The sequence below is a fragment of the Hyla sarda genome, chromosome 1 (assembly GCF_029499605.1).
Source record: "Hyla sarda isolate aHylSar1 chromosome 1, aHylSar1.hap1, whole genome shotgun sequence".
Classification (NCBI taxonomy): Eukaryota; Metazoa; Chordata; class Amphibia; order Anura; family Hylidae; genus Hyla; species Hyla sarda.
In genome coordinates this window covers 36,008,499-36,036,048 of record NC_079189.1, presented here as the reverse complement: position 1 = coordinate 36,036,048, position 27,550 = coordinate 36,008,499, and positions in this window count along the sequence as shown.

The window sequence follows — 27,550 nt, the reverse complement described above, 5'->3', positions numbered from 1 at the left end:
CCCTGCCCCCCCCCACGGTCCTACATCTTATCTACTATCCTTTGGAAGGGGGAAGTACCCTTTTAAAATCTATGGGGCAGCCTAAGAGTGATCAATAAATTCCATGTTTCAGACAAATGTAATATTTGTCCAGGTCTACAAAGAGTGATGTGTAGAGTTTAACCAGGAGATTGAATTGTTCCCATAACCCCTATAGTCCTTTCATGTAAGAGACATCCTAACATAACATCTGAGCACTATAACCTCACAATTTTTTTACTCTCCATATACTGGGTAGGGACCTTTCATCTTGAAAGTGTAAGCTTTTTGGGCAGAGTCCTCTCTCTTGTACAGTATAATAGTAAGCACCGGCGCTTACCTCCTCCGAGCAGCCACACACATGCAGTATGCTGGGCTGAGTTCAGTGCTTCTTGCTCAGTGAGTGTAAACTGAGCAGTAAGACATAGAGCACATGCCTTTCTGCTCAGTGAACAGCAGCATGGACTCCAGTCTTTGACAGGAGTCCCTGCTCCTGTACATACTTATGATTTGCACAAAGTAAATTCCCCAAAAATTCTGATTCGGTTAAATGGAAATCCTGTGTGGCAAATTCTGAGTGATTTTAATTTTCTATTAAGGTAAATTCTATTCACTTGTCTTTAAATATGATTATTATCACCGAAGCCTCAAAATAATTCACAAATGCATATTTCTAAGTTGATGTGGTGTTAAAGTTATAACAACATCTTCATCCTCTACCCAGATAAATAAAAGTGATATATGAAAAGGTTTGTCAGGTTGTAAAATCTGGGAGTAAACTGAGACAATTACAGCGTTATAATACAATGTTTACAAGACATCATGGAAGCATATGGCGATGGCTGATAACACGGTTAATTAAGACATTTCTAGAAATCACAGAACAATAAGCTGTATGTGTGAGATTCATTCCGGATATCTACACATGACAGCTTTCTGTCTGCAGTATGCTTTTTTTCAGGACCACTGTGTTAGTTTTGTGTTTTCACAACAACATGTGTTCATTTAGCAAATTGATTTCAAGAAAAATAATTGTTGATGTCGAAAATGTAAACTGTAATTCTTAACTCACTTATATTTATAGTGTAAGATCCTGGCTTAGACCAAGGGACACACTGTTTGAAATACTTTTCCAGATTTCAATGTGGTGCAGCGACCTTATGGAATCCATTGATGACCTATTGTAAGGGGTAGAATGAGCCTAAGCTGCAGTACTGGGCATATCCTCATGTATGAATGGGCTTTGATAAACACTTATAAGTGGTCCGAGAAGTTAGACCACCCTCCTTCAGTTGCACATTGATGATCTATCTTCACTATAGACCATCAATGTGTTTTCCAAGAAAACTCCTTTAACAATCAGAAAAGTGAATTGGTGTGTGTCAGTTTAATGTAATTGGGCCCTTAAAGGGGTACTCCCGTGGATTTTTTTTTTAATCAACTGGTGCCAATATATTTATGAATAACATATATATATATATATATATATATATATATATATATATATATATATTAATCCTTTTTAGTATTTATCAGCTGCTGTATACTACAGAGGAAGTTTTCTTTCTGGAGTTCTTTTCAGTCTGACCACAGTGCTCTCTGCTGACACCTCTGTCCATATCAGGAACTGTCCTGAGCAGGAGAGTTTTGCTATGGGGATTTGTTTCTACTCTGGACAGTTCCTGACATGGACAGAGGTGTCAGCAGAGAGCACTGTGGTCAGACTGAAAAGAATTTCAGAAAGAAATACAACTTCCTGTGGAGCATACAGCAGCTAAGTACTGGAAGGATTAAGATTTTTAAATAGAACTACACAAACCACCAGCCTTGTGCTTGTTTCCTGTGTGAGCTGCAGGGGGGTGGCCTTCAGTGAGTGAGATTTGCATAAGATGAGGGAGGTGTGTGTGCCTCAGCCAATCAGGGAAAATCCCAAAACATCCTTTGATGGGGCAAAAATCTCTCTAGTCAGTCACAGTTCAATTCTCAAATGTGGGGTGCAGATCCTAAAATACTAAGCCAGGCTAGAGGCATGTAGGCTATGAGGTTCTTGTCCAATATCTCCTCATAGGCTTCTCCGGTCTGTCCCCTTAGACTGGTGTTTTTCAACCAGTGTGTCTCCATCTGTTGCAAAACTTCAATTCCCAGATAGCCAAGGGCTGTCCAGACATGATGGGAGTTTTGCAACAAGAGGTACATTGGTTGGGAAACACTTCCCTGCTTCTCATTCTCCTGCACTCAACTTTCTGTTATCCTTCCTTTTAAATAGAGGCTGAGCTTGGCTTTAGCGCCACCTACCTTTCTCTTATATTATCAATGAATTGGTCACCTAAATATAGTACAGTGTAATGAATCATTGTAAAAATCTGCATTTGGCAAGGTCATGAGTAACTGTTGAACAGTTCAAAGATATAACCAGCTCACCCCTAAGCCGCCACTCGTTGCGTCCCGGATCCAGCCCGGACAATGCTGGCAGATCATGAACAAGAAAGAAAAGGAATATCCAGCGCAGCGAGAGCACATATGCAGAAATATTTATTTTGATACAGCACACAGGAGTAGGAACAGCAGTGACGCGTTTCAATCGTCTAAGCAATCTTAGTCATACTGGCACGAGTAGTGCCAGTATGACTAAGATCGCTTAGACAATTGAAACGAGTCACTGCTGTTCCTACTCCTGTGTGCTGTATCGGAATAAATATTTCTGCATTTGAGCTATCTCTGCGCTGGATATTCCTTTTCTTTCTTGTTCATGAGTAACTGTTGGCAGATCTTACCTCTTCCTTTTAGCTAACTAGAGTTTTTATCAGTTTGTTTGGCTGCCACATGGTCCATGGCTGCTACCTGGTATTTTGTCCTGTTTATTTTCTCTTCTTCCCTCTCCTGGCACATACACATAACAGAGTAATAGACTATAATCAACCATTTAAAACTCCTTGCCGGCGTCCATAAAGACAGAGGCAGCTTCCTGAAACCCTTATGTCTGACCAAATGCTCGGATTTAGGCTTCAGTCTATAATTTCCTTCTGTTCTTTTCCTTCCTGCTCCCATCTGTAAGTCTTGTGCTTGAACTTTGTTACTCAGCCTTCTTATTCTTTCTTCTTGTCTTTATTTTCTCTGTGGGAATCAAGGAACAGAATTCTTACAAATAACTACTTCCTACTTCACCTCTATTAACTTATCATAGTCATTACATTTCATTGGCCGGCTGTGCCAAATCATCAAGTTTTTCGGGCATTTTTTGTGCCACCTTGCTAGGAGTTACTGCTCATAATCTTATGGTACAGAGTAAAGGTTATCTTATATATAATGGCGTACAGGCACAAAGACCTGGAAAGACTGATGTTCTATCTGACTATCCAGCTGACATAAATAAAGTAAACTCTAAGAAACCATTGAGCTTTAAATGGTTACTCCGCTGCTGAGCGTTTGGAACAAACTGTTCTGAACAATGGAGCTGGCGTCGAGAGTTCATGACGTCATAGCGCAGCCCACTCATGAGGTCCCACCCCGCCAAAACCATACAAATGGCATGGACACAGACAAAATGGTGGGGACCAGGGAAGGGAGAAATATAGGTCCAAGTGCAAAGCAGGCAATGAGGTAATAGCAAGGCAAAATTAGTGCGGAAGAGTCATACAGTGAAGGTATGCAGACAAGTAAATGAAGATGTAAGGTACAAGTATATTTGGCAGCAATCTCCAAAGAAAGAATATATGCAACACGAGTGTGCAGAGCAGTGCACAATCAAATGGTACCAGTATAAGTGCTGGTGTGCTATGCTAAAAGTGCAAGAAGTGTATGAGAAACAAATATAAACTCAGACCCTAAAGGCCATGACATGGACCTAATAGGAATCAAGGTGGAAGCCTCGGACTATTCAACCAAGCACAATCAGCATCAATCTCAATTCATCTAGGCCAAAGCCTAAGAATCCTGCAGCCACTACAAAACGTGAGTTATAAAGCTCCATCTATCAATTCCTTGGGACTACTATTCACCCAAAGCCTCTAATTAGTAGCACAGTGGCCTGCATTAAGCTCTACTAGTCCCAGCAAATCCTGTGAGGAACCTGCATCCCAGTTACCTCAAGAGACACTGTATACTTGTAAAGACTGTTGCATAAAAGTTCAAGTAAAAGTTTCCAGTTATCTGCTGTGGACATTCCGTTTATTATCCCTGCCGTTTGTGGGCCGGTTGGCAGCAGGACCTCCAATACTAAGCAAACCCCACCCTGGCGTCACGACAATTAAGGGTTAATACCCCCAGACCCTGTAATATCATTGCATCACCCCAGTTCACCACAATAGGTTGCATATTAGTGTTCCAAGAACCACAGGACCTTATTACTAGGTCTACAGTGCATGTATCCCCATTAATATGTTGGTGCCAATAATAGGATAGTAAATACCTAAAAAAAATGTATAACAACATTTTTTATAAAAAAAAAAAAATCCACTGAAAAAAAACTGATATTTTGATTTATATTTCAAAAAAGATTTTTTTATGGCAATGTATTTTTGCAAAAACCTGATTACAACAGCAGACTAAGATTGGAAAAAAACATAAAAAATCAACTTTTTCCCACTTATGTTGTTAGTGCTGGGTTTATCCAGCTTTGAGAGAAGCAGCTGATATGTTTAAGGGTCTAAGATGTACTGACTGAAGCCCTGTTGTTACCCTATTTAACCCTTTAGGGACTCAGTCTATTTTCACCTTAAGGACTCAGCAAATTTTCGTTTTAGCATTTTCGCTTTTTCCTCTTCCTTTCTAAAAATCATAACACTTTCAATTATGCACCTACAGACCCATATAAGGGCTTTTTTTTATTTATTTTTTTTATTTATTTTTTGCTGCGTCACCGATTGTACTTTGCAATGACATCACTTATTTTATAATATAACCTACAGCGAAACAAAAAAAATATATACATTTGTGGGGTGAAATAAAAAAAACAATGCCATTTTGTAAATTTTGGGGGCTCCTGTTTCTACACAGTGCAATATTTGGTAAAAATTACACTCTTTCTTTATTCTGTAGGTCCATATAGTTACAAGGATGCCCAATTTATATGCCGTATATACTCGAGTATAAGCCGAGTTTTTCAGCACGATTTTTCGTGCTGAAAACACCCCCCTCGGCTTATACTCGAGTTAACTCTCCACCCGCAGTGGTCTTCAACCTGTGGACCTCCAGAGGTTTCAAAACTACAACTCCCAGCAAGCCCGGGCAGCCATCGGGACAGCCCTGCAGCACCGGACCATCGCCGAGCGGAGGTGAGTACTGTACAGAACTAAAGGGGGTGAGAGGGGGCTGGATGATGTCGAAGGTCTCAGTGGTCTTCAACCTGCGGACCTCCGGAGGTTTCAAAACTACAACTCCCAGCAAGCCCGGACAGCCGATGGCTGCCCGGGCTTGCTGGGAGTTGTAGTTTTGAAACCTCCGGAGGTCCGCAGGTTGAAGATCACTGAGGGCGGATGATGACAAGAGGATGATGAAGGGGGGTGTAGGATGATGAAGGGGGGTGGGGATGATGACAAGGGGATGATGAAGGGGAGGGTGTGGGATGATGACAAGGGGATGATGAAGGGGGGTGGGGATGATGACAAGGGGATGATGAAGGTGTGGGATGATGACAAGGGGATGATGACAGGTGATGATTATGAGGGTCTGGATGATGACAGGCGGTGATGATGATGAGGATGTTAATGACGGGGGTCTGGATGATGACAGGGGGGGATGATGTATTTCCCACCCTAGGCTTATACTCGAGTCAATAACTTTTCCTGGGATTTTGGGTTGAAATTAGGGGCCTCGGCTTATACTCGGGTCGGCTTATACTCGAGTATATACGGTAGGTTTTATTTTATTTTAATAATAAAAAAAATATATTAACTACATGCACCAAATTAGTGTGTTTAAAATGGGCATCTTATGACCCCTATAACTTTTTTTATTTTTCTGTTTACGGAACAGTATGAGGGCTCATTTTTTGCGCCTTAGTTTTTATAGGTACTATTTTTGTTTTGATGAAAATTTTTTTATCACTTTGTATTAATATTTTTATGGTATGTGAAGTCACCAAAAATGCACAATTTTGGACTTTGGTATTTTTTTACGTGCACACCATATTTTTATATTTCGGACATTTAAGCACATGAAGGTACCACATATGATTATTGTTTATTCTTTATTACATTATTTTAGTTAAAAAATGGAAAAGGGGGTGATTTAATCTTTTAATAGGGAAGGTTAATGAACTTTTATAAAATATAAATTTTTACACTTTTTTTTAAACATGCAATCTTCTGATTGCATACACTGATCAGTGGTATGCCATTGCAAAGCACTGATCAGTGTAACCGGCGCTCTGCTGCTCCTGCCTGCTGCGCAGGCATGGAGCAGTAGATCGCTGATCAGAAAACGAAGAGGCAGGTAAGGACCCTCCCATTGTCAGGTAAGCTGATCGGGACACCGCGATTTTGTCACGATAGTCACGATCAGATCCGCTGAGCTGCCGGGATTCTTTTACTTTAGTTTTAGACGCCGCAATCAACTTTGATCGTGGTGTCTAAAGGGTTTTTGGCATTAGCCGTGGGTCCTTGCTGCCAGTAGCAACTGGGACCCACCGGGTTTAATCTGTTCTCTCCTGGTGAGAACGGTTTAAACCAGGTAAATGGGACCAGGGCATACAGTTACGCCCTGAGTCCTTAAGGATCGGGGGTGCAGGGCGTATGCATACACCCTGCGTCCCCAATAGAATAAGATACTGTCATATTGTTTACAGTCATGCTACACAGTGCTTAAACATGCTTTGGTCAAATAATTCTTCTTCACCACCATGCACTTCCAAAATGTCAATGAAAATCCAACATGCAATGACCCAATAACAGCTTAATACATACAGCTGTGTATGCTAAACTATGCTAAACTATGCCTAGATGATACATCTATATAAATACCTATGGTGGTCAGAAGTCTCAAGTACAGTATCTCCTCATGAATAGGCTAGGCACGCTTTGCCACTTCATAGGTTACAACAATTATTGTTTCAGTTCAATTGTCACAGTGACAGAAAAGGGGCAGGGAGTCTTACTAATTGGAGAGAAAACTATGACAGAGGTGGAGAGGTGGGGAAGTAATGAAATTATAAAATATCTCCAATGAATCTGTCCCAATTGACGTAGATGATGGGATAAAAGGGGTAAAGCAAATGGCATTTAATAATCATTAATGGGATACTTACACATTTCTCTCTCCCATTAGTGAGACTTCCTGCACTTTTTCTGTCACTGTGACAATTGAACCAAAAGCCTGTCTAATGTCCATCATTCATTGTGTTTTACTCCCCCCTACCCTTCTCTTTGGTTCTTCCTTCCTTTCTTCCTTACTTTCAGTTTTACATTTTTGTTACCTGTTTTTGTCGTCCCTTTTTTTTTCTTATATACCCATTCCTGTCTTCCTTTCTTCCATAACTTTTCTATGTTGTTTCTTGTCTTCCTTATTTCCTTTAATACCCCTCTCATCCATCCTGTCATCCTTCTTTTCTCCTGTAACCCTCCCTGTCTTCCTTGCTTCTTTCCCTCCTTTTTTCCTCTCTTCCATCCTGTCTTCCTTTCTTCCCTTGTTTCTTGCTCCCTTCCAACTTTCTATGTCCCATACTTATTCCCATCAGATTTTCTCCCTTCTTTTCTCTTATACCCATTCCTTCCTTCTATACTGTTTCCAGTCTTCCTTGCTTCCTTTGTTACTTTAATGCCCCTCCCTTTCATCCTGCCATTGTTCCTTCATCCTGTAACTCTTCTTCTATTCCTTTCTTATTTCTTTTCTTTCTTCCTTCCCTCATCCACCCAGTCTTCCTTCTTTTATCTCCCTCTATCTTACTTTCACACAATCAGATTTTTTTTATTTCAATTCTTAAATACAAAGCCAGGAGCAGATCATAAATGAGGGACAGCTATAAAGGAAAGGAAGAGTCCTTATTAAAAAAAAAAATAAAATAAAATAAATTTGTGGCTTTGTTTTCGATAATTGCAGCTAAAAACCTGAATGTGTGAAAACACCCATACTTTATTCATTATTCATCCCTAACCCCTTAATGACCAGGCCAATTTTTATTTTTTTATTTTAGGTTTTCCTCTTTGCCTTCTAATAGTCCTTAACGCTTTTTTTTTTTTCATTTACATAATTTTTTTTCTTATGTGGGACCAGTTGTACTTAATTGTACTTTGTAATAACATCACTCCATTTTCCACAAAATCTATGGTAAAACAAAAAAAAAATTGTGGAGTGAATTTTAAAGAAACAAAAAACAAAACATTGTTGCAACTTTTTTTGGGTGACATGCCATCTTTATTCTGGAGGTCAGTTTGATTACAATGGTTCCTAACTTATATAGGTTTTGTACGATTTTTCTACATCAAAAAAATTATGACTTTTTAACAAAAACTTGTCCTCTTTTTTTCTGTATATGGGGCTGCATGAGGCCTTATTTTATGCACCATGATCTGTAGTTTTTTTTTTTAAATTATTTATTTAATTTATTTATGTATGTATGTATATATATCTATCTATCTATCTATCTATATATATATATATATATATATATATATATATATAGATATAATTATAATATTTTTTTGGGGGGGGTTGAAATTCTATTAGGAGAGAAGCTTTTTCATCTTTTTAAAACCTTTTTTTATTTTTCTACGCTGTATTAGCATGGCCCGCTATGAGGTAAGAAGGGGACTTCTTACAGCCATTTTAACTTTTTGAAGCCATGTGATCACGCTGTGGGGAGTTCAAAGAATGTCCCCAAACCACTGGAACTTAATTTACACTTAGATGCAGGAATCATCATTGATGAAGGCATCTAAAGGTTTAAATGACTGGATTAATCTGCTGGATTTCTGATGTCTCTCATTACCTGTGAGTTTTGGCTGCTGATAGGAGCAGTTACTATAGGTATTATGTAAGCTCAGCTCCTAAGCTTGCTCCATAGTCTCCTAGTTCACAGCCACAATAAAGTAGATATCTACTTGTTTTTATTTTTTTCCATATTCTAATATTGTCATTATTTATTTATTTATTTTTGCCTTTATTTCCCTTGCAAGAACATGGCACTCACACTAAATTAGCCATAATATAAGAAAACAAAGCTGCAAAGTTCTTTTTATGACCAAATCTCTATATTTGTTCACAGTACACGGACCAACTTAAAATATTAACCCCTTAATGACAATGGACATAAATGTACGTCATGGTGATGTGGTACTTAGCACACCATGACGTACATTTACGCGCCGCCATGATTGCGAGCACCGGAGCGGTGCTCGCGTCATGCCCAGCGTCATGCCCCTGCTGTCAGTAGCCAGGGACCCGCCAATAATGGCGGACATCCGCGATCGAGTGGATGTCCGCCAATAACCCCTCAGATGCCGTGATCAATACAGATCACGGCATCTGCAGCAGTGCGGTATTTTGAATGGATGATCGGATCGCCCGATCATCCAGCATGGTGGCCGGAGGTCCCCTCACCTGGCTCCAGCCGTCTCCCGGGGTCTTCTGCTCTGGTCTGAGATTGAGCAGACCAGAGCAGAAGATGACCGATAATACTGAGCAGTGCTGTGTCCTATACATAGTACTGAACAGTATTAGCAATCAACTGATTGCTATGAATAGTCCCCTATGGGGACATAAAAAGTGTAAAAAAAAAAAAAAAAAAAGTACAAAAATGTAAAATAAAAAAGTAAATAGATTAGAAAAATCCCCTCCCCCAATGAAAAAGTAAAATGTCCGTTTTTCCCATTTACCCTCTCCCCCCCCAAAAAAGCGTAAAAAAAGAATTAATACACATATTTGGTATTGCCGCGTGTGTAAAAGTCTGAACTATTAAAATATATTGTTAATTATCCCATATGGTGAACGGCGTAAACGTAAAAAAAAGTCCAAAATTGCAGCTTTTTTGTCACATTTTATTCCCCACATTTTTTTTTACAAAAAACAAAAAGTAAAACCTAAGCAAAAGTGGTACTGATAAAAACTACAGATCATGGCGCAAAAGAGGAGCCCTCATACCACCCCATATATGGAAAAGTGAGAAAGTTATAGGTGGTCAAAATTGGGCAATTTCAAATATACTAATTTTGTTAAAATGGTTTGAGATTTTTTTTTTTCAGCGGTAAAATTATAGAAAAGCATATAATCATGGGTATCATTTTAATTGTATTGACCCACAGAATAAAGAAAACATGTTATTTGTACCAGAAATTGTACAGCGTGAAAACAAAACCTTCCAAAATTTGCTAAATTGCGGTTTTCTTTTCAATTTTCCCACATAAATAATATTTGTTTGGTTGTGCCGTACATTTTATGGTAAAATAAGTGATGTAATTACAAAGTACAATTGATAACGCAAAAAATTACAAAGTACAATTGATAACGCAAAAAACAAGCCCTCATATGGGTCTGTGGATGGAAATATAAAAGAATTATGATTTTTAGAAGGCGAGGAGGAAAAAATTCAAATGCAAAAATAAAATTGGTCTGGTCCTTAAAGGGGTACTACCATGCTGACAACTTATCCCCTATCTAAAGGATAGGGGAAAAGTTGCCTGATTGCTGGGGACCCCCACAATCTCGCACGCAGCACCCCGCTCACATCAGGCCCCGGAGCGAACATCGCTGCGGGTCTGATGACTGCCGATCACAGCTCCGCCCCCATGTGACATCACGCTCCGCCCCCTCAATGTAAGTCAACGTCACGATCACTGGCCCCATCATCATACCCGGAGCAGATGTTCGCTCCGGAGCCTGATGAGATCGGGGTGCTGCGTGCGAGATCACGGGGGTCCCCAGCGGCGGGACCCCATGTGATCAGGCAACTTATCCCTTATCCTTTAGATAGGGGATAAGTTGTCAGCACGGTAGTACCCCTTTAAGGCCAAAATGGGCCTGGTCCTTTAGGGGTTAAAACCTTATTCTAATAAACATTAGGTAAAGAGACTAAAGCTATTATGTATTGCCAGAGCCTAGGAATCCATCAATGGAAGGTTTTATTTACATTTCTACATCTTGGCAATTTATTTGTTTCTATAGCTGTTGATGCTGAAAGCATTAAGTTTAGAATGAATTAATGTGGTCTCAGCAGAATATTTATTTTACTGGAAGCTAGAGAAAAATGAAAAGAGATCAGATGAAATAGCAGACTTGGGTTTTGGGTTATAATTTATACAACGCATTAGAGAACATCACTTGCCCCTAGTCAAACCAGTCCTTGCTCTCGGAGAACAGGAAGACGGCGAACTTTAGACATCACAATAATTAAGATAAGTGCCCCCGCGCTTCATCCACAGGGATTGTTCATAGCTGCAGCGTGCTTGTCTGCATGCTTCAGCATCACACAGGAGAATAAATATGCTAATAGCATCATTAGAAACCTATTACAAATATGCAGGTATAACTAAGAAAATCAACACATTTATTCATAAAAAAATACATAAATATGTACTTATTTAATAAAATAGATACTTCCTAACTGATTATAGATCGGCGAGTGCAACTAATAACATTAATAAACACATTTGTTGAAAACTAAACATAAAATCTATCAAATAAGGCAAATAAGATAAATAAAAATAGTACTATACTACCAAACACAATACACATAATTTATATATACCGTATATATATATATATATATATATATATATATTTATTCATTTTACAAGTCTTTATAAATAAGTATTTTTTTATTTAAATTATAATCATAAAAGCAAAATACTCATAAGTAATAATAATAATAATCATTTTAAAAATTATTATTGTTATTTTTATTATTATTATTATTTTCCTAACTAAACGTCCACTGATATCTGGCTCAATATTTATAGCTCACACAGTCCTCAATAAGGTGGAAAAAGGCTCAGAACTCCGGAACAGGATTTTCTTTAAAAACACATAGTTTATAAAGGAAGGTGAAGCATAAAACCAAGAGACCAACGCATTTCAGTTTAACCCTTTTTGGACCTTGAGGACTGTGTGAGCTATCATTATCGAGCAAGCGGCTGCTACGCCCTCATGCACCTAGCTGGAAAGACCATAAGATACAAAGTGGAGGGGTGAGCTCAATACATTTTTTCCTTTTTTTATTTGGCTCAATGTCATGTCGTCAGACTCTTCCTAATTCTCTTCCTCCTTTCCCTCCTAAGATGATTGAGAACAAGTCAACCAGTCCACAATTATCCTCCAAAACCACACAATCCCTGGAAGAAAGTGACAACTTTTGCTTGCTGATGTGAGCAACTGCCAGTCATCTTTCACTCTCAAGACTTTTAATGCAGATTTATGTTAAACTCAGGTAGAAAATGCACATCACTTGGCCTAAGATGCCTATTTCATGTTCCCTCTCAACACTTAAAATGCATATTTATTTTAAACACAGGTAGAAACATTATATTTTTTATTAAACCTAGAAAATAAACACAACTTGGCCTAAAATTTGCATTCCACATTTACTATAAACTTGATAGAAATACTAAATGTTTGATAAAACCCAGAAAATACATGTAACTTGGAATTAGATGCATATTCTGCATTTACACTTAACACTTTAATATGTATTTATGTTAAAATACAGGTCAGCCCACTGCTTTGCTCAGCTTGCATTGTATTATAATGTGCTAGCTTTTATGGGCTCGTTCTGCAGAGACATTGCCCGGATCTGTAGTGCACCATCTGGATATAGTAATGCAGGGGACAGGAGGTAAGCCCACTGATCAATGTTTTGCTTAGCTTGCATTGTATTGTAATATAATAGCTTTCTTGGGCTTGTTCTGCAGTGACACTGCTGGAATCTGTAGTGGTCCGACTGGATACAGTAATGCAGGTGACAGGAGGTCACTGTCTGAAGTCAACCCACTGCTCAATGCTTTGATCAGCTTGATTTCTATTGGATTTGTGAAGGTCTTTTGGGATCAGTACTTTCTGTGTCTTCTTTCTTTCAGTTTTTTCCTCAAGAAGGCGGCTGCAATGCAGTGCATAGCGTTAAATCAGCCTCTCAAGCCCACTCATATGATGTCTTCTGATTGGCCTTGGATCTGTGTGTGACATAATGCAAGCAATGATTGGCTATCCTGGGGTCATGTGATCTAACTGCTAGCTGCAAGGTATGCTGGGCTACCCTGACGTCATCTCAGTGTTCTCATTACTTCCTCCTTTCACTCAGGTGCCAAAATCTGATGTGTTCCTCATCCCTTCTGCTAATAATAGTGCCGGTATCAGGCTTGTGAGATCCAAGCCTGACAAAGTTCGAAACTTCTGCAAATCAAATTTACCCTAACGTTCTGAACCGGAGCGGGTTTACTCTTCTCTAGAGATTATGGTGGCTGTGACTGTTGTCCAGATGCAGATCCCTCCTCTGTGATTCTCACCTATTAGAAATGTATGGTATATGCTGTGAGTATGTCATAAATACTTAGAAAATCGAATCACTAAAAATGCTTCTATCCCAACATAATTTATCTTTATATTCTACCTTTATTTTTTATCAATAAAATGTAATAAAAAGTTGCTGTATCTACAGTGCTGGACAATAAAAGAAAGACAATTCTGAATGTTGTGATCAAATATTCAGCATATGTTGACTATGAGATAAGTACTGTATCCTACTGTGATTATGGTGCTATCTTTTACCGTTCTGGGCTTATCATTTACCTACAACAGCCGTGTGTGGCGGAGTACAACAGCCTTGATTACCGCAACCTAATTGGAAGCTAGAAGACATTAAATAAAAAGCACAAAGGGAATCTAATGGGCTGGAGTTACGGAAACACGGCAATTTAGGTAGTGGTGGAGGGAAGACATTATGTTGCACTTAAGATCGACCGTAAAGATTGCGAGTATAAATAACACAGAAAACTTGTTAGACAAGCAGAAGAGAGCATTTATCTTTAGTATTCATATTTAATCTCTGGGACATACACTGTGCTTACCAGTTATCGATAAGGGGAACATTATAGAAATTATTATTAATATTTATATTATTTACAAGGCTGAGATACCGGGCTAGCACCTACACAACCAGACGCCCAAGATTCATGTAAAAGGTTGCAGACTTCTTAAATAATAGGTCTGAGATACAAGCTGGCTATAATAAGATCACATGTCTGGGCTTCAGCATTGCTCTTGGTTTCAGGGTTGAGCAAGTGGGAATATCATGCTGCATATTTGAGGTGTACATGGCCATCTGCTCAACCTTGGCCCTATATTAATGAGCTGCTCAGAAGCCTCGACTGACCCTTGGCTTGTTTGACTATATTTGTTCCTATTTTGTGGTACGGCATATACAGTTTTTCCTGATCTCTCAGGGTATGTTTCCAGCTGAAATGTAGTTTCCCCTTAATATTTGTTTATATTGTTTATAATATATTTTATACTAATTGAAGCTATGGAAACTTTAAAATGAATGTAGATACTTTACATGTCTTATGTGTAGCATAAGGAGAAAACATTCTGTGCACAGAGAATATTCAATAGATGTAGCTGCAGTCTGTATAAAAATCTCAGTTTCTACAATAGGAATGGCTGCCCACATGAAGATTTTAAAGAGTACCTGTCACCAAACTAAACTTTTAAAGGGGTTCTCCACTGCTTTAACCTTCTTGGGGCAGTTAGGTAGTACTGTGGCTATTAGTTATTACCCCTTTGTTTCCTGCTGGTAACGCTACTGTAGTTGGGTTATTTTTTACCTTATTTTCAAACCTGGAAGCTGGTAACTTCATTAGTTTGCTGGCTTTTTTTGACCACTGTTTTTTTTCAGCCACTGCCATCTTTCCATCACTACGTCACCCTGCAGGGTGTTGTGTTGGAGGCCGGCCTGCCCCACTCTCCGTACATGCCCGCCTCCCGTGCTGATGAATATTCCACCGTCATAATCGCGGACCTCCTTCCTTTCAGCTTCTTATAAGCTGATTGCTGATTGGGCTGCTCGTGGCGAATCGGCTCCGTTGTTGGGCGCATGCGCAGTTCGTCCTCGGTCAGGAGGGTCATCTGCGCATTTGCCATTGTGTTTTCAGCTTCGGGACTGACGCGCTGGGGTATTGTTAACACTAACCTTGCCAGAGGGGATTCCCTGTGTGCTGGACAGCTCCCGAAGGTTTGCTAGGCGCTCTCTGGCAGAAGACCCTCCCGACCGAGGACGAACTGCGCATGCACCCAACAACGGAGCCGATTCACCGCGAGCAGCCCAATCAGCAATCAGCTTATAAGAAGCTGAAAGGAATGAGGTCCGCGATTATGACTGTGGAATATTCATCAGTGCGGGAGGTGGGCACGTACGCAGCATGGGACAGGCCGGCCTCCAACACAACACCCTGCAGGATGACGTAGCGATGGAAAGATGGCAGAGGCTTAAAAAAAAAGTGGTCGAAAAAAGCCAGCAAACTAATGAAGTAACCAGCTTCCGGGTTTGAAAATAAGGTAAAAAATAACTCAACTACAGTAGCGTTACCAGCAGGAAACAAAGGGGTAATAACATATAGCCACAGTACTACCTAACTACCCCAAGAAGGTTAAAGCAGTGGAGAACCCCTTTAATATATTGTTTCTTATGTAATTATGAGACACTTTGCTATTTACTTGCTGTTAAAATTCTCAACCTTTATATGTTTTTAATGTGATTGAAAAACGACCACTAGGTGGCTCTGTTCTGTTCCCTGCGCAAGTCAAACAGTTAGCTTAGTCTCCTCCCGGACTTGCCGAAGTTCAAACTCAGGAAGTGTGTGGGATGCATGATGGGGCACAGCTTTTGCAGGCTTTAGGGACATCACGCCTGCTGGGAAACTCACACTTTCTCCTGCTGGGAGCTCACACAATGTGAGCAAAAGGAAAGGTATGATACAGAGCTTTTTAAAGTTCATTATAAAATTTTAAGGGCAGGAGGAATGTTAGGAATAGTTAATAGGAATATAATCTGAGTTAGTTTAGAAAATATGGCTTGATGTATACATCTGCTAAATGTTCTATATACAGCTCCTCATTCATACCTTGTCCAGAGGGTCAAAGTCACATGGCATATGCTAAAAGAGTGCCCTTTGCTGTTACATCTGGATATATTTTTATCTTCTTGTGCTCTATAGAATAACTGTAGACTATTCTATCACATAGAGGATACCATATAACAGTGGTCTCCAAACATTCAACTTCTAGATATTAAAAAATTACAACTGTCTACATGCCCGGCCAGATAAATCCTAGCAGCATGTATAATAAATTAGGACAGCCTAAATGACAAGTTTGGGCACATTAGGACACCTCAATAAACAATTGGAAGGCAACAAGGGAAAGGAACAGCCCAACGTCACATTCAAGATGGCCACAATATTGGTCCAAAATTGTGTGTCAATTGGAAAGGACCACCAAACATGTAAAGTAGTTCCCAAAAACAGCACATCCACAGAAACATAAAGTCTGTAGAGTGCAACAGGGGTGCGCACTAAGAATAATACAGGTGATGTCCCCAACTGCAGAGACAATTTTAATCTCACTAAATGCCACAAAGCCAATGAGTCAAGGGAAAATAAAGAGGGGGGAGGGAGCGCGGGCCCTTGATTTCAAATCTCTTCAATAAAGAAAACAAAAATGACCAGTTCATATAATCAAAAGCCTTCTCAATGTCAAGACCTTAGATCGTGGTAAAGGTTTTGGTGCAAGATGTCCAGTGAATAACATCTAAGATTTTTATGATATTATAAGGGGTCTGTTGACCAGGGAATAAACCCACCTGGTCCAACCCAACCAGCATTGGAAAAAAAGCGATCAGCCTATGAGCTAATATGGCAGTGAAAATGTTTGCATCCATATTGATGAGCAAAACTGGACAATATCGGGAAGGCTGTAAATATTCCTTATTTGGTTTCGGAATAAGGCATGTTAACACAGCAGATTGTCCGTGCGGAATTCTGCATGAATATTCAGCATGGACTTTCAGCAGCAGCAGAGTATCATTCATTTCAATGGGATCCTGCTGCTCTGTTCACATGGCAGAATTTCCATGGCAGCAACATCTGCCGTGGAAATCCTGATTCCGGCATCCGCAAAAACATTGAGTCTGTCTACGAGACGATGCATTTCCAAGCGGTTCCAGTGCCGGCATGTTCTGGTGGCACACCACTGTCTGTGTAATGTGCACACAGAAATTTTCCGTGCAGACATTCCGCCTTGTGAACATAGTACACACTCCAAGTAGGGTATTGAGAGCAGAAGAGAATTTCTTGCAACAGTAGGCAGGTAAATCATTGAAGAAAAAATAGGTGGTGGGGGGCTCAATCTATCCAATAAATAGCATGGGTGCTCTACCAGTGGGCAAAAACCAATGTAATCCAAACGAGACAAACAGACCGCACACTATTTTAGAGAGCACACCAATAATTTATACAAATTCCATAATTTTATTAAGTACAAAAAAACTTGCATGCAAGCCTTCTGAGGAAAGGGCTGTGTTTAAAGCATATGTGAGCCCTGAAACGCGTCTAGGTAAAAGAATATTTTACATCACCGCTACCTGACTGTTCAACGGTGAACTCCGATCCAGTTCTGCAAAGCAGCACAACGCTCCCGAGACCATCTTCCAGGCCGCATTGCCCAGCGCCTGTGACGTCACCTACCATCGAGTTACTCAGAAGTCCGCACCTGCTTCATTGTGTGGTTACCATCTGCAGCGAAACATCAGCAAGAGGTTACCATTACAGCTGGTCTGTGGCAGGCAGACCACCGCTAGAACGCATGCCAGCGTCTGGTACCACCTTAACCGTGCGGACTCCACACTTCAACTCAAGGTGACTTTTTATCGGGACTTATTGCAGAATGGTAACTATAATATATCTATTCTACGCATAGCATTTGGAATCTATACCTTTTATGGGACTTGACGTACCTTACGTATAACATTTGGAATCTATACCTTTTATGGGACTTTAAACTCATTTTTGGATTATCAGAGGCCGGATTTAAAGTAACATTGCATTGCTAAAATTCTTAATGATAGCTATCGGTGTTTGTATATATTCAAAGTTTTATATTGTCATTTTCCTCGGCACAAGGGCCCTTGTGTTTTGAGGATTTACTGTTCACAAAATATCTTTTATGTATTTTATATTGTGTAATAAATTTGCACTTTCATATTATAATTGAAGCACGATCCAGTCATCATTATTACCATTACATCATTGTATCAGGCAACTGATGCTAGCCTAGAGGGGTTGGCTACCTTTTTAGTTATAGTCAGGGATAAGTTTGGAATTACACTTTCAGATTGCTTCCTAGTATTCATGTACATGTCTGTCAGCAAGTTGAGTAGCAGCAGCAGTAGTGCTAAGATACAGCAGCGCTAAGCCAATTACAGATGGTGGCATGGAGCTCACATAGGACCAGGGCTCAAGTCCTGCAGGAATGTGTGGGAACTGAGTTCCTGCACTTTTTCCACAGCAGGAACACCATTCCCGATCCTGCAGGACCAGCCCTTATGTGGAAGAGTTCCCACACTTTTTCTTCCAGGACTTGACCCCTGCATCAGACATTTCCGCGCTAGTGAGCCATGCAACTTTGCAACATGTTGTAGTATTTTTGATCTGCTCATCCCGCTCTGGGATTTCACAGATTTCTCAGCCAATCTAAGGGAATGGGACAACAACAGGCTACCGTATATTCTTGAGTATAAGCCGAGTTTTTCAGCACGATTTTTTGTGCTGAAAACGCCCCCCTCGGCTTATACTCGAGAGAACTCTCCACCTGTCAATCCCTTCTCAGTGGTCTTCAACCTGCGGACCTCCAGATGTTGCAAAACTACAACTCCCAGCATGCTGGGAGTTGTAGTTTTTAAACCTCTGGAGGTCCGCAGGTTGAAGACCACTGCGGCCTTCGTCATCATCCAGACCCCCTCCCTTTAGTTTTCTACTCACCTTCCCTCAGTGGGAAGGAAGGGTGAGCTGGTCAGGGCCATCTATGCTGCAGGGACTGTCCGGTGGGGAGGGTTAGTCATTCCGGGCTGTCCATTTTCGCCTCTTTTCCATGCTCTGGGCCTGCCCTGGACTAGTGACGTTGCCTTGACGACGACGCACAGGGACGCGCATGAACGTCCCTGTGCGTCGTTGTCAATGCAACATCACTAGTCCGGGCCAGGAGCGCGAAGAAGAGGGCCACCCAGGGAAAATGGACAGTCCGCAATGACTAATCTCCCCATTGGATGGTCCCAGACCAGCTAACCCTAACTTCCCACCAAGGGGAGGTGAGTAGAAAACTAAAGGGAGGGTCTGGATGATGACGAAGGCCGCAGTGGTCTTCAACCTGCGGACCTCCAAAGATTTCAAAACTACAACTCCCAGCATGCCCGAGCAGCCAATGGCTGTCCGGGCATGCTGGGAGTTGTAGTTTTGCAACATCTGGAGGTCCGCAGGTTGAAGACCACTGAGAAGGGATTGACAGGCGGAGAGTTCACTCGAATGTCCGGGCATGCTGGGAATTGTAGTTTTGCAACAACTGGAGGTCTGCAGGTTGAAGTCCACTGATGAAGGGATTGACAGGCGGTGATGATGAAGGGGGGGGGGATGATGACGGGTGTCTGGATGATGAAGAGGGCCGCAGTGGTCTTCAACCTGCAGACCTCCAGAGGTTTCAAAACTACAACTCCCAGCATGCCCGGACAGCCGATGGCTGAAGGGATTGACAGGCGGTGATGATGAAGGGGGGGGGGGTGATGACGGGGGTCTGGATGATGACATGGGGGGGATGATGTATTTCCCACCCTAGGCTTATGGTCGAGTCAATAACTTTTCCTGGGTTTTTGGGGTGAAATTAGGGGCCTTGGCTTATATTCGGGTCGGCTTATACGCAAGTATATTCGGTATATGCAAACATTAATAAATCAAAACACAATGTATACTGTTTTATTTTTAATTGTACATTAAATATATTTCCTACAATGTTTTTCTTTTATTATTCTATACTAATATGTCTGTGTATTGTTGGATTACCTGACACATTTGGCTTTCATAGCTCCAGACGTAAAAACATAGGAAAGAGGCGCTGACAGCTTTGAGGTAATTAAACAGGCTTTATGTAAATTCCACCTCCCATCCTAAATATTGTAATGTTCGCCGCTGTTTCAAGTCTTTGGAGGAATCATTACAGAGGAGACGCAGCAATGTGGTAGCCTGGGTTAGTGTTTACTTGTTGGAGAATCGCAGTAGCGCTATAATATGACAATTAATTAAACGGGTTTTAACTCACGCTGCCATTTCGCTGTGAAGGTTGCATTATTTTATTCATTAAACAGCAGATAATGAAGCTATTACTGTGTTTTACTAGAACATTTTGTCATGAAGAATGTGTAAAGTTTGATATATTTAAGTTATATGTAAATGAGTTATTTAAGGCACGTTCATTATTCATGGGCCATCAGTGAAGGAGGTATTCTAGGGCTGAGTCATTGTGTTGTTTGTCAATACATCGGAATTGGATGGGACTTAAAAAAACTCTCAGGCTGAGTCTCTACTTTTTTTTTTTTTTTTGGGGGGGGGGGGGAGCCAAGAAAAATGCCAATTCTGCCGCATGGATGCTGCGGCCAGATATTAGCTGTAAGTCAATGAGAAATTGCAAAATTATTTTTCCACTTGGCGTTTTTTTTAGTTTGGCTTTTTTTTTATCCGTTTGGTGTTTTTTTCACTCTTTTTTTTTAGCTCCTTGGTGGTTTTGCAAAGTAGCAGCATGTTGAGCCAATGGCGTTTTTTCCCCCTGAAATGGTGGTGTTTTTCTCCCATAGAAGTCTATGGGAGTGAAAAAACGCCAAGAAAAACGACATGTGGGTTTTAACTTTAGCGTTTTTTGGACTTTTTATTCTTTTTTAATAAAATTTCGTAGGGTACCATTAAAAATAAAAGATAAAAAAAGATACAGTAGTGAAGGAAAAAAATTGTATCTAATCAAATTTATCTTTTTATAACAACATTTTTATTAATTTATGTGGGCGGGCCGGGCACTAAAAATGTAGCCAACAATAATAAAAATGTAGTCTGTGTGTGTTTTTCACTTTTTTTTAAACATTTTTTAGGTAGTACTACTACTACTCCCAGCATGGAACACACTGTTCCAAGATGGGAGTAGTGGTACCTGTACTAATTGACAGATTACCTGGGTCTGTTGCCATCCTTCTGTATAATGTATAGATGTGGCCGGCCACTCTTCTATGGTCCCTGCACTGCCGTATATATACAACTATTCATATTTCCTGCAGAGAGCTGTGATTGGCCAGATGGTTCCAGCCAATCACAACTCTCTGTGGGAAATATGAATAGGTGTATATATACGGCAGTGCAGGGACCATAAAAGAGCAGCCAACACATCTATACATTATACAGGAGGATCACAGCGGGTGTCAGGAGTGCCATCCTCTGTGATCTTTCCTTAACTGCAGGTACTACTGCTCCCAACATGAAGCAGAGTGTGCTCCATGTTGGGAGTAGTAGTACCTGCAATTAAAAACAGATCACAGTGGGTATCACTCCTGACATCTGCTGTGATCATCCTATCTATTGCAGAGATGCGGAGCAGCTCTATACAGCGCTCCACATGTCTGCTCTGCACTCCGGCCAGTGATGTGAATAGAAAATCACACATTCATATTTCCCTCAGAGCAGTGATTGGCTGCCACCAACCGGCCAATCACCATTCTGGGCAGAAAATATGAATGAGTGATGTTCTATTCACATTACTGGATGGAGTATAGTGCAGAGATGTGAGCGCTGTATAGAGCCGCTCCACATCTCTGCTATATTATGGACGATCGCATCGGATGTCACGACTGACACCCGGGGCGATATGTCTTTTAGTACAGGTACTACTACTCCCATCATGGAACAGTGTGTTCCATGCTGGGAGTAGTAATACTACATAAAAAAATGGAAAAAAAAAGTGAAACACACACTTTATTAAAAATGAATTTACATTTTGTTATAAAATATATAAATTTTGTTAAATAATTTTTTTTTGCATCACTACTGAATCCTTTTTTTTTTTTTGGTACCCAACACATTTTTGGGGCCAAAAATGCAATTTCCACTCAAATGCAAAAAACGCCAGAAAAAATGCAAGAAAAAGAAAGCACCAAACACAGGAAAATGCTGTGGAGTTTTTTTTTCTGGCATTTTGTTTTTGGGCCACAAAAAAAGACAAGTAGAAACTTAGCCTCAAAGGTGAGAAAAGAGATACATTTATGACCCTTGTTAGGCTAGAATTACATGCTGTATGTTTGGCATCTGCCACACGTAATCCCAGCCTAAATCTTGATGCAACTGATGTCACAAGTAATGACAACATGCATCAGTTGTCATCAGTTGTGAAGAATCCAGCATCCAGTGTTTCAGAACACCAGTGTTTCAGAATGTTCCCCTCTCCAGTGCTAGTCTGGCGAGTCCAAACAGAGACCCTGGATGAATGTGAACTGTCCTATTCGAATGAATGGGATCAGTTCTGCCATCAGAGGGAAACGACGCTGGATGTCTGATATATGTAAAGGAGGCCTAATGTGGAAGATAAGCACGGCGGTGTCACGCTGTTCACATGGTTTGCCTTGGCGAACGGAGTCACACAGGGGAGGAACTGCTAAAAGTCATTCATCAAGAAATCAAATCATGGCTCACTCCACAAAAAATGGAAATGGGAACCATGGTGACCAACAATGGGAAGAACAGCTTGTCTGCGCTTCGTCAAGGAAGCCTGAGCCATGCGCCCTGCATGGCAAACGTGTTCAAACTGATTGTCAAGCGGTTCCTGAAGTGTTCCCCCCATCTGCAAGACATCCTAACAATGGTAACGAAACTTTGCATGCACTTCAGCCACTCCTACACCGCAAAGCACACCCTCTTTGAGCTACAGAGTTGAAAGGCATCCCCCAACATAGTCTCATTTGCGAGGTTTCCACACATTGGAATTCCACCCTCCATATGTTGAACCGACTATACGAACTGAAAAAAGCCATCCCTGATTTCTTGATGATCCAAGCGGATAGGGGGACTTCAATGTGAACCAGTGGCAGCTCATACGTGACATTTGCCGTTTGCTCAGGTCCTTTGAGGAAGCCACAATATTAGTCAGTCGCCAGGATTACGGGATGAATGACGTCATTCCACTGCTTCATGTCTTACAACACGTGTTGGAAATGATGGCTGGTCAGGACACTGGAGACGTGGCGCCTACATCTCACTGCCACATGAGCCCTGTGATGGCTAAACTGGAAGAGGAGGGTGAGGGGGACAGTGGAGCACAGGCAAGGTTTCGTGAAATGGGTGATTTTTATAGTCATCTGAGAGGAGAGGAGGAGAAGGAGCAGGCTGTGTGCTACAGTGTGATGAGGAAGATGAGACAGAGTACCCAGACACACGTGGTCCCTCTGAATCACTTGCATAAATGGCACAATGCATGCGCACTTTCTTGCATAGTGATTCCCGAATTGTCACCATTCGGCAGCAGGATGACTTCTGGCTCTCCACCTTGTTGGACCCTCGCTAACGGCACAAAATGGGGGCCTTTTTTACACCCACTGAGAGGGAGGACAAACTGACCTACTACAGAGAGTTTCAACGTAGTCAGTGGGCTGATGCCTATCGGCCACATGGTCCATCCACTCGCAGGTCTGACTCGGTGGGCCCTCTGCGCTCACCTTCCACTGCCATGGCTGCTGGGGAGGGGAGGGGTGGCAGGAGCAGTACCAGCTCAATCAGCAGCAGCCTGAGTCTACAGTCGCTAATGAGTAGCTTTCTTCACCCACATAGTGAAGCAACTAATCATCAGCAGGTAGACATGGAGCAGGACCTGAACCAGCAGGTGGTGGCATACCTTGACATGGCCATGCCAAAAATCATTGGAGATCTGCTGGACTTCTGGGCAGCCAAACTTGATTTATGGCCATAACTAGAAGAGTTTGCCCTGGAAAAGCGGTCCTGCCAGGCCAGTAGTGTGCCATCAGAGCGGGTGTTTAGTGCAGCCGGGGCCATAGTCACCCCAAGGCAAACTCGTCTGTCCACTAAAAATGTGGAGAGACTCACCTTTGTGAAGATGAATCAGACATGGATCAGCCAAGATTTCCACCCACCAATGCTTGATCTATCAGAGTAGATTGACCATTGTGCCACACAATCACTTCACAAATATGGATAGTGCAAAACATGTTTAAGGTGCTGCTCCACAGTTACAGACATTACTCTGCATCAGACCACAAGTAAGTATTGAGGATATGCATTAGCTAAAACTTAACTTTTCTTAGGATAAAATATACATACTCAAATTTAAATTTTAATTACATAAAAGGAAAGGTGTGCAAAAAACACCATGTGCCACCTACACCACCAAGTATTGATGTGATGCAAAGACCTCTAAAAGGTGGAAGGGAACAACGTATGGTTCATTGTAACCGGTGGGGGGGAAATCTTCCTCTGTAAGGCCCTGCTCTCGCATTAATTCCCTTATTTAAAGTGTTACTCACCCTAAACAGGGTGGCCCCACACAGGAACCTCTCCCTATCTCCCTCTACAAACACTGCCATTTCCCAGGGTTTCTAGGTGGAAATAGAGAGTTTCTTGTGTAGGGCCACCCTTTTTAGTGTGAGAAACACTTGCTAAGAAGGTAATTAATAGGGTGAGGGTAGGGCCTCACAGGGGAAGTTTTTACCCCCATCTGCTACATTGGACAATGCGTTGTTCACTTCCACCTTTTCGAGGAAAGTGTTACTCGTCCTAAATAGGGCGCCCCACACAGGGACCAATCCCTATTTCCACCTTCACAAATATGGATAGTGCAAAACATATTTAAGGTGCTGCTCCCCAGTTACAGAAATTCCTCTGCATCAGACCACATGTCAGTATTGAGGATATGCATTAGCTAAAACTTTACTTTTCTTAGGATAAAATATATGGACCCAAATTGTTTTTTTAATCGAAGAAAAGGAAAGGTGCGCAAAAAACACCATGTACCACATATATCACTAAGTATTAATTCCCGTCTTGGCAAGTGTTACTCAAGTTTTACCCCCACCTGCTACATTGGACAATATGTTGTTCCCTTCCACCTTTTCGAGGAAAGTGTTACTCGTCCTAAAAAGGGTGGTCCCACACCGGAACCTATTTCCACCTAAAAACACTGCCATTTCCCCATAGGTTTTTAGGTGGAAATAGGGAGAGGTTCCTGTGTGGGGCTGCCCTTTTTAGGGCGAGTAACACTTGTCAAGAAGGGAATTAATAGGACGAGAGTAGGACCTTATAAGGAAAATTTTTAACCCCACCAGTTACAATGGACCATACGTTGTTCCCTTCCACCTTTTTAAGGGTCTTTGCATCACATCAATACTTGGTGGTGTAGGTGGCACATGGTGTTTTTTTGCACACCTTTCCTTTTCTTAGATTATAAAAAAATAAAAATTGTGTCCATATATTTTATCCTAAGAATAATATTAAAAGTTATGTTTAACGTAATGCATATCCTCAATACTTACTTGTGCACACACAAAAGAGACCGTTTTCTTCTGCCTACCTGCCTTAGCTACTGTTCTGATCCTGCCACTCACCTGATGCCACACATCTGATGCCAAGTTCTCCTTCTTAATCTGACCTTCATCACTGGGTACTGGTATTGCCACCCATCCCTCACTGTGTCACCAGGTCACTATCAGGACTCCTGATGCCGTTGATGCCACCTCCAGGCTGTGTCAATCTGCCACCATATGTTCTCCTCTTGCTGATGCCACCTCCAGGCTGTGTCATTCTGCTACTATATGTTGTCCTCATGCTGATGCCACTTCCAGGCTATCTCATTCAGCCACTATAGGGTCTCCTCATGCTTCCGTCACCTCCACGCTTTGTCATTCAGCCACATTCAGTCTCCTCATGCTTCTGCCACCTCCAGGTTGTGTCATTCAGCCACTATATAGTTTCCTCATGCTTCCGCCACCTCTGGGCTGTATCATTCAGCCACTATATGGTCTCCTCATATTTCCGCCACCTCCACGCTGTGTCACTCAGCCACTATATGGTCTCCTCATGCTTCGGCCACCTCCAGGCTGTATCATTCAGCCACTATAGTGTCTCCTCATGCTGCCGCCACCTCCAGGCTGTGTCATTTAGCCACTATATGGTCTCCTTATGCTTCACCACCTCCAGGTTGTGTCATTCAGACACTACATCATTACATGGTTTCTTCATGCTGTCGCCACCTTTACGCTGTGTCATTCAGCCACTATATGGTCTCCTAAAAATTTTTGCAAAACTGCTGTTTTCTTTTCAATTTCCTCACTCAAATAGTATCTATTTGGTTGGACCATATCTTTTATGGTAAAATGAGTGATGTCATTACAAAAGACAACTGGTTGCGCAAAAACAAGCCCTCATGCTCGTCTGTGGATGAAAATATAATAGAGTAATGATTTTTGGAAGGCAAGGAGGAAAAAAAGAAAATGTAAAAAGAAAATTTGCTGAGTGCTTAGGCCAAAATGGACTGATTCCTTAATGGGGTACTCCACTGGAAAACTTTTTTTTTTAAATCAACTGGTGCCAGAAAGTTAAACAGATTTGTAAATTACTTCTATTAATTTTTTTTAATCCTTTCAGTACTTATCAGCTGCTGTTATGATCCACAGGAAGTTCTTTTCATTTTGAATTTCCCTTCTGCCCGACCACGGTGGTCTCTGCTGACACATTTGTCCATGTCAGGAACTGTCCAGAGCATTATAGGTTTTCTATGGGGATTTGCTCCTAATCAGGAGAATTCCTAAAATGGACAGAGGTGTCAGCAGAGAGCACTGTGGTCAGGCAGAAAGGACATTCAAAAAGAAAAGAACTTCCTGTGGGTCATACAGCAGCTTATAAGTACTCGAACGATTAGGATTTCTTAACAGAAGTAATTTACAATTCTGTTAAACTTTTTGGCACCAATTGATTTAAAAAGAAAAAAAAATTCCAGTGGAGTACCCCTTTAAGGGGTTAAAAAAAATTAATTTTATAATAGATGAAAAGTGAATTTTAAAATTTTAAATAGAATTTAATAGAATTAATTAAATAATTTCCATATATAAACACCAGATAAGAAGTACTGAATGGAAGTTTAGTCTTGTCACTACATTTTCATAGCATGAAGGACATTTCCAAAACAATCTGCATGTCACTTTTCACTAACACAGAACACTTCCTTTGCGTGCTACGAAAGGCAAAGTGTTCTACACCCTTATTAAGGCTCTTTGTAGCCCAGAAACAGCCGTTTTTAATAGTGATTCACCGCAAACAAATTTGGACCGAACCAAATTTGGGAAGTTTTCCAAAAATTTGCTCATCTCTAGTTACCATCTTTCTTTGTTTCTGTTCCTTAAAGCGTAACCCCGACCCCCCCTCTTCGATGGTACAATTTTCTATCGTTAAGCTAATTTTTAAAATGTTTTAATTTGTTTGGCATAAAATTGAAATCGCCAAATGCTTGTCCCCCTAGAGGTTTTCCATTATTC